Here is an 8,124-nt window from a genome sequence, read left to right on the forward strand (position 1 = left end):
CAGAGACCCTGTACGCTGTTCCAGCCTGCTTCAGTTTATGGGGACCAGAGGTTGGGGGGAGGGTCTTACAGTTTTGAGTGTGAGGTGAGGAGAACACTTGGCTGAGTGTCCAAAAGGAGGAGAGACTCTCAAAGGCTCATGGGAACTCCAAGAACATCTCTGAAGGCAGGTGGGCCCCCTTCTGCCAGGGGAGCATGCGTGAATCAATCCTTTAGGCAATTTCGGAAAAGTGGGCTGAGGGGAAACTGTCTGGGGTTGAACAAGAGGGTGGGGGCACTGACATGGCAGTAAAATGGAACCAGAGGGTACAGCTACACAACTCAAGAAAACCGCCAGTCATGCATCTCACAGCCTGTGGGTCAACTGCCTGGGGCTTGCGGGGTTCATGCTGTGAGGCCAAGAAAGCAGCGTGGGTGTTTGAGAATGGGCTGCATTTGAATCCAGAAAAACAGAGGGGTTGTGAGAATGCAGGGTCCAGCCACAGCCGACCCGTCCAGAGGAAAATTCAGGCCAGCTGCCCAGGGCCTCATGCCTTGAAGGGCCCCATGGTGGTTGCCCCAAGTGTCCTGTGGATGGGATGGTCCCTCACATTCCTGGTAGCCCACATGGCCCAGGGTGGCCTGGGGGCTTACTTGGAGGGGCTGGCCTTGGGGCAGCAGCAGGGGTCAGAACCCTCCACATGCTCAGTGGCGGTGGGAGCCACAGGGAGCAGAGCAGGGCATGCAGCAGCCAGCACTGCTCCTCTGCCATCTCCCTTCTGGGTTGCCGTGCTGTGCCTTGGAAGTGGGAAGCGGAGCTCCCCAGCCGCTCTCGCTCTGCTGCCCAGAGCAATGCAGGGCTTGGGAGAGCAGGCTGGCGCCAGGGCGGTCTGCTTCTTAGGCTCCCACTGCTGCTGTGGGGGGAAGGTCCTGATACCTGCTGGCGCCAGGGCGGTCTGCTTCTTAGGCTCCCACTGCTGCTGTGGGGGGAAGGTCCTGATACCTGCTGCCGCCCTGCGCGAGGTGCCCTGGTAATCCAGATCGTGTAGCTTGCAGGAGGAGCTGTGGGGAAAGGATACAAAGGGGCAGGAAGAAGTGGGGCTGGGGCTGAGCAGGGGAAGGAAGAGGCAGGGTGGGCCAGTACCTGGGATAGAGGGGGGTTACCCCATGTCCCCATAGGGATGGCCCTGGGTCCAGCTGAACCTTAATGTCCACTGCTATTTTGGCCATACCATGCAAGCCCGAGTCAGTTAACCTGGACACTCAGACTCACTGCCACAAACTGTTTCGGTTTGTAGCCCCCGCCCCCGCCAAAGAGCATGATGCTGATGCTCAGGGATGTGAGCTACAGGATGTAAGTCAGATATGTGTGAATAAGGGCTTGCATGGGTGTAAGATCATGTGACACTCAGCTGGTGCATCGTATTGCGACTGTCTGGCCGTGTCTACACGTGCCCCAAACTTTGAAATGGCCACGCAAATGGCCATTTTGAAGTTTACTAATGAAGCACTGAAATGCATATTCAGCGCTTCATTAGCATGTGGGCGGCCGCGGCACTTCGAAATTGACGCGCCTCGCCGCCGCGCGTCGCATCCAGACGGGGCTCTTTTCGAAAGGACCCCGCCTACTTCGAAGTCCCCTTATTCCTATGAGCAGATGGGAATAAGGGGACTTCGAAGTAGGCGGTGTCCTTTCGAAAAGGAGCCCCGTCTGGACAAGACGCGTGGCGGCGAGGCACATCAATTTCGAAGTGCCGCAGCCGCCCGCATGCTAATGAAGCGCTGAATATGCATTTCAGCGCTTCATTAGTAAACTTCAAAATGGCCATTTGCATGGCCATTTCAAAGTTTGGGGCATGTGTAGACTTAGCCTCTAAATCCATGGTACACCCACATCTTGAATACATCTCTGAAGTGCTACGTTGGGTTTGAAAATGATTCAGGAAAGGGCAACAAAAGTGAAGGGCATGGTATGCAATCCATATAAGAGAGATTAAGAGTGGGATTTTCAGGTTGGAAAATATGATAGAGGACTATAAGATCACAACTGGTGGAGAAAGTAGATAAGGAAGTGCTACTTACTCCTTCTCATAACACAAGAACTAGAGGTCTCCAAATAAAATGAATAGGCACAGGTTTAAAACAAACAAAAGGAAACATTTCTTCACACAACACAAAGACAACCTGTGGAATTCTTTGTCGGACGGTGTTGTAAAGGCCAAGACTATAACCAGGTTCAAACCAGAATTAAATAAATCCATGGAAGATAGGTCCATCAATGGCTATGAGCCAGGATGGGCAGAGATGGTATCCCTAGCCTGTTTGTCAGAAGCTGTTCTTTTCATTCCCTCTGGGGTGCATGGCATTGGCCACTGTTGAAAGACAAAACTCTGGGCAAGATGGACCTTGGGTGTGATCCAATATGGCTTTTCTTATGGTAAAGTTCTTCCGTGATGCTCTATAGCCTGATCTGGCAGAGGGTTTCCCATTTCATATCAGGAGCTGCTGGACAGACATGGATTAATCCCAGGCTGAGATGTTCAGTCAGCCAACATCTAATCAGTCACGTGTACAGACCTGGGCTGTAATTGGGGAACTGGTCCTCAGTCCTGGGGGTGTAAAGCTGGTAGACTGAGGAAAGAAGTTCAGTGGCTGTGTGAACATTAGGTCTGTGAGCTGTTACTGTCTGGGTCTCTAAAGGGCTGTCAGAATCACAGGGGCTGCAGTTTGCCTGATCTCTACCTTGGGGCTCAGCGAAATGGGGGGAAAGCATACAAACTTTGGCCCATGGCTTTAACAGTACTCGGATGTCTAAAAGAGACACTTAGGTGCCAATGGGCTTTTCAGAGCTGCTGCCCATTTGCTGCCTGATTCTTCTGTAGTCACCAACGGTTCTGCTGATCAGTAGTGATACAGCTGCCTAAGCCCTGCCCTGGCCCCACTGCGAATGAGCAGCTCAGAACCCTAGCTCCAGCTGACACCCCAGGCAGTTTACATCTACATTGCAAGTAAACACCCATGGCTGGGCTGTATCAGTTTGCTCAGGCTGGCTATGTGCCTATACAGTTGTCTAGATGTTTGTACTTGCGCCAGCCCCTGCACTCTGGGACACAACAATGGAGGTGTGTGTGCGGGGCACAGGGAGAATCCCAGAACTCAGGTTCCAACCTGAATATCTACATAGCAATTTTGCAGCCCCACCACTTGAGCCTGGAGCAGGTAGCGTAAGCCATCCATGGGTGTTTGTCTGTAAGGCAGACATGGGGGTGTGCATTCCACTGGGTGGCAGGCCACCTGCCGGTTAGGTGTTGGATGCTGAGTGGTGAAATGCTTACATACCTGTGGGCCTTGAAAGCAGCATTGGAAGGACCCTGGGCTGGTACTCCTTTGGAGCAGAAGCAAGAAGCTGGCAAACAGATTGATGGAGGGGACCCCCATTTATGGAATATAGGTTTGAGAATGTCCCTGCAAAACCATTCATAGGAGAGAGGATTCTTCTGAACCTTTCTCCTGAGCCTCTGTCTCCTGATGTTTTCTATCTTGCTCATTGCTTAAGTTGGAAGGTCTTAGTAAAAGCCTTGGCTCATGGAGCGGGTCTAGGAAAAGCCACTCAAAAGGGGGACCTGGACTGGGAGGTCCACAGTAGCAGGGCTAGAGCTACTGGAATAGGATTGAGAACTTGCTGAGATTCAAGGATACATCTAACAGGGATATCAAGGGTGTCATGAATGAATGCAGGAAAAGGGTCAGAGGGCCCTTTCCATGGGGAGCAGTCAGGTGAGCCAAAGGGAGGAAGAAAAATTATTTTAAACTGAGAAAAATTGAACTCTGAGAGGGTCTTTGTCTTGGACCGTGGCTGCAACAGGGAGAGACCAGAAATGCTTGAATTCATCCAGTAAATTTCCTGGCCATCTCATAATCAGCACAGAGATATGTGAGTAGAAAGGAAATGTTTGGTTAGACACAATCAGGTTACAGTTATTTTGGAACTGGTAAACTCTCAGACTGAGTAGATCTTTTTCCACTGCACTCTGTAAGATGAATCACAGGAAAGTAATTCTCTGTGTGGCAACCAAAATGTTTTGAGTTGTTTTAGTCATCTAGCAACTAAATATGCTTATTTACTTTCTTGGTATTTTTCCATCTTTTGCTTTTGTGAATAAAGTATTAAAAACAATGATTTGATTCCTGTGTCGTAGAGATGGGTCTGTGTATATTCAGACCTTAGACTGAAAGGTCAGCTAGCAGATTAAATTTTTTTGTTGCCAAGCTCTCTCCTAAGGGATGGGTAAGAGCTTGGGGTTTACCTCACAGGGAGATTTCTCTCACGGGTCTTCTTGGGTTAAAAGGGTTTTTTCTCACTTGGGTGGTGGCAGACTACTGACCCAGGGTCAGGGAATCTGTGACCTCAAGAAGCTTTTTTGAGCAGAGCCTGTAGGTATTTTTATGGGTTTTATGGGCCCCAACTCTGTGCATTCAGAATGTCAGAGGAGGGAGGCAGCGCTGATAGGGGGAACTTAGGCTTTCTGGAAGGCATCTGAAGGAGGATCATGGGTGGTGGTTATAAGAGCCAAGGGGAGGCAGTGCTTTCCCTGGGCCGTAATGCTCAACTTCTCCTTTCTTCCTAGCTCCATTCTGACCATTCCTGCAGGCTCCCACTAGAGGCTGTTGCAACCTGCTGAGTCTTCCTCTGGAGTAGATCTAGTAGCTTAGAAGCAAAAGCCTTCCTGCTTGCAAGACCTATTAACATAACACTGAATTGTGAAAGAGCCATTAAGTGGTAATAAAGTCATTTAACAGGCACGTGCCAACCCTGAGGTATATACTGGCAGTTTCTGAATCTATTGACAACACTAGTTGTGCAGTACTGTAATATGTCTACAGCACCTTAGTTTAAAATTTGTTGTAAATATTTCATTAGTTTGTCACTGAAGATCAAAAAATCACATCTCTAAAAATACTTCTGTGGATTTTTATATGCACAATCTGGCTACATTTACACCAGAGAGTTTTGTAGACAAAACTTGTGGAACGTCTACACACAAAACGTGTTTTGTCAGCAAAAACGGTCAACAAAAATGCTGTGTAGATACTCCAGGGGCCCTTTTGTCGACAGAGTGGTTTGAAAAAAGCAAAAGGTGGAAAAACACCAAGAAAGTAAATAAGCATATGTTGTGGCTAGGTTGATCAGCTTTTATGTGTAGATGCGATCTCTCAACCGGAGTTTTGTAGGAGCATCTCTTTTGACAGCAACTTCTGTAGACAGATGCTTCTAGTGTAGACATAGCCTCTGAGTATTGAGCTTTAGACTTAAATGCTTGGACCTTCATATAAACACATTAAATAAATTCTTCAAAAGACCACCCTTATCTAAAATACACATTTTACAAAAATTTGCTTTCAAAGTCCTCCTGTCCTTTCTGTCGACACCTGTGCTGTGCTTTCTCTCTTCATCCCGCTCCCGCACCCCCCATTAAAAACAGCCCTTTTAAGGGACAGCATCCCTTTTCTTCCAGATAGCTGGACAAATGAACTTCACTTTCTTCACCTCTATTTGATAAACTAATATTAAGAGAACCTTCAATCAAAATCAGTACCTTACTAGGATATAAAATCTTTGTTATGCCTGAAGTCTTTGGAAACATATTTTAACACAAATATGGTAAAATTTCATAAACATTTTTTGTTATGGAAATCATACAAAATAAATTAGTGTTTCCTTTTTGTAAAAACAATGAACTTTTTATGAATACACTAAACTACTGTCTGACTAATTTAAAATAATTTCTTTGTTTCAGTACATAAATATGTAGTAATCGGGAATGATGACTTTATGAATGGTTGGGTACATTTAAAATATAAACAACTTAGAAATACTGATAAAGAAAATGTAAAAGAGAGAAGAGCTGCATCATATATTTCATAATATCTCAAGTCGTAATCAGCAGGACAGGTGCCTTGCCCTTACTACAAAGTTTTTGCAAATAAATCTCGCAAACTTCAGCATATATTAAGAAATCTGTGCTTTCAATTCGATACCATCTGCCTGTCTGCACTTCACAATTTGGCATGCAGTGGAAACCGTGCTCCATTTTGGAAGAATTTTTTTTTCAAATGCCATTTGCTATATTTGGGTTAAAGGATTTGGTTAGAAGAGGCGAGCAGGGAGTGGGAGGGAAGAGAAGAGGGAGACAGTGGGGGGAAGGCAGGGCCTGAGCAGTGGGGACAGGGCTTGGGCAGAGAAGAGGTGGAGCATGAGCGGGGCCACAGGCTGAGGCGCTAGCCTCCCCAAGCAGCAGCTTCACTCACGGCCCACGATGAATATTCTAAAGTCACCTGATGGTGATCTGGGAACAAAATATGAGTTGCTGTACCAGGTGGGGGGTGGGTCTCTGGGAGAAGGATGGGGATGGATGTCTAAGTCCTGCTAGATTTAGGAGAGAATAAGTCACGAGCAAAGAGGAGGAGGGGAAGTCTGTTCCAGAAGTGATGCTGCTAGAAGTCTCCTGCCACAGAAAGTTTCACTTCTTTCTGGTGCCAGAAAGACCAGTTCAGGTGACATTGGAATCAAGGGTAGAGGCCTAATACACTTGACGATTCCAGTTCCCCTTCCAGATCATGGGGATGCTGGTGAGGAGTCTTTGCCAGCACTGGGCTTCAGGTCTGGAGTGGATGTGCTTCTAATGAAAGCAGGGGACATGAATAATTGGCCCTGCTAGTTTGCCCAAGGCAGTCTGGTCTGAGAGGAAGATGCTCTTCTGGCTTAGACATGTGAGAAGGCCCATGACTCTTAATTTCTTTGGTCTCTACTGTTCAAAGGAAAAGGATCAGCACCTTGTGTTTTCATTAGAATACGGTAGCTTCTCACTTAATGCCGTAGTTACGTTCCTGAAAGGTGCTACTTTAAGCTAAATGATGTCAAGCAAATCCAATTTCCCCATAAATTTATGTAAATAGGTGGAGTTAGGTTCCAGGGAAACTATTTTCCAGAAGACAAAAGACATTGTATATCATAGTGGATGTTTTAAACACTTTTAAACAATTTAATATTGTACAGAGAAATGATGATTATGCAGCTTGGTTGAGGAAGTAGAGTCAAAGGGTGGGATTAGTTTTCAGGGAATGTCTTGCTACTAAATGATGAACTAGCACTAGGCTGAGCCCTCCCAGGTTAACCCCTTGTTGTTAAGGTAGCCTCCCCTCTAGGCAGCATTGTCTGAGGCAGGAGGAAGGAAGTGCAATAGCTGCAGGACAGAGGCTGCAAATGTTTCCCTGAAGATGAAACAACACTGGTCTGCTAGAGTGCACCACTTTCTCCTCGAGAAAGATCATACAGTGCAGCACAGGTGTATATGTATAAGACAGACACACACTGTGTTTGAAACAGGCACACGCACAGTAGCGTGTGTGTATGACAGAGGCAGGCAGGCAGACATGCACATTGCCCCTTTAAAAACAAGTAGACTTTAAGGTGCGACAGGACTAACAATTTTATGAGCTTTTGTGGGTAAGACTCACTTTCGTCAGATTCTTGCCCCTTCAAGTACGCTGACCCTCACATCAAGTACACTGCTCTTTTAAGTACAGTACTGTAGGTCAGGAAGTTCAGACTCAAGAATCCATAGCTGTTTGTAATCAACTTTGTGGAGATGGGGCAAAGTGAGGGGGGCTCAATCGGTAAGGCAGGGGAGATCCTGGCATCAGCACCACTCTCATCGTACAGCAAGCAGCTGCCCAGACACATGGCTTACAGGGAATTTAGGGAAGCTGAGGGGGTCTGCCAGCCCACTTGGCTCCAAACCCCTGCAAGGACAGGCTGCTTTTCCAGAAAATCCTGCCAGCAATGGGCAGAGCAGGCGGCCAAATGACGTTATTAGGGAGCATTGCACAACTTTAAATGAACTTGTGATCTAATAGATAAGCAACATACCAAGGTTAACAGGGACAAGGTTAAGCGAGGAGTTAATGTAGGGCTCAGCTCTGCCCTTCTTCTAGGTAGCTGCAGTAGGAAGTGCCCAGATGGTGCAAAATTTGGTGTGAAGGACCAGAGATGGCTGACAGAAAGGAGCTGCAATCTCCAGTGACCCTTCATGTTCCAGTCCATTCCTTACTATAAGTTGAACCTCTCTAATTCAGCATTGTCTCT

This window comes from Carettochelys insculpta, chromosome 2 (genome assembly GCF_033958435.1).
Source record: "Carettochelys insculpta isolate YL-2023 chromosome 2, ASM3395843v1, whole genome shotgun sequence".
In the NCBI taxonomy this organism is placed as follows: Eukaryota; Metazoa; Chordata; order Testudines; family Carettochelyidae; genus Carettochelys; species Carettochelys insculpta.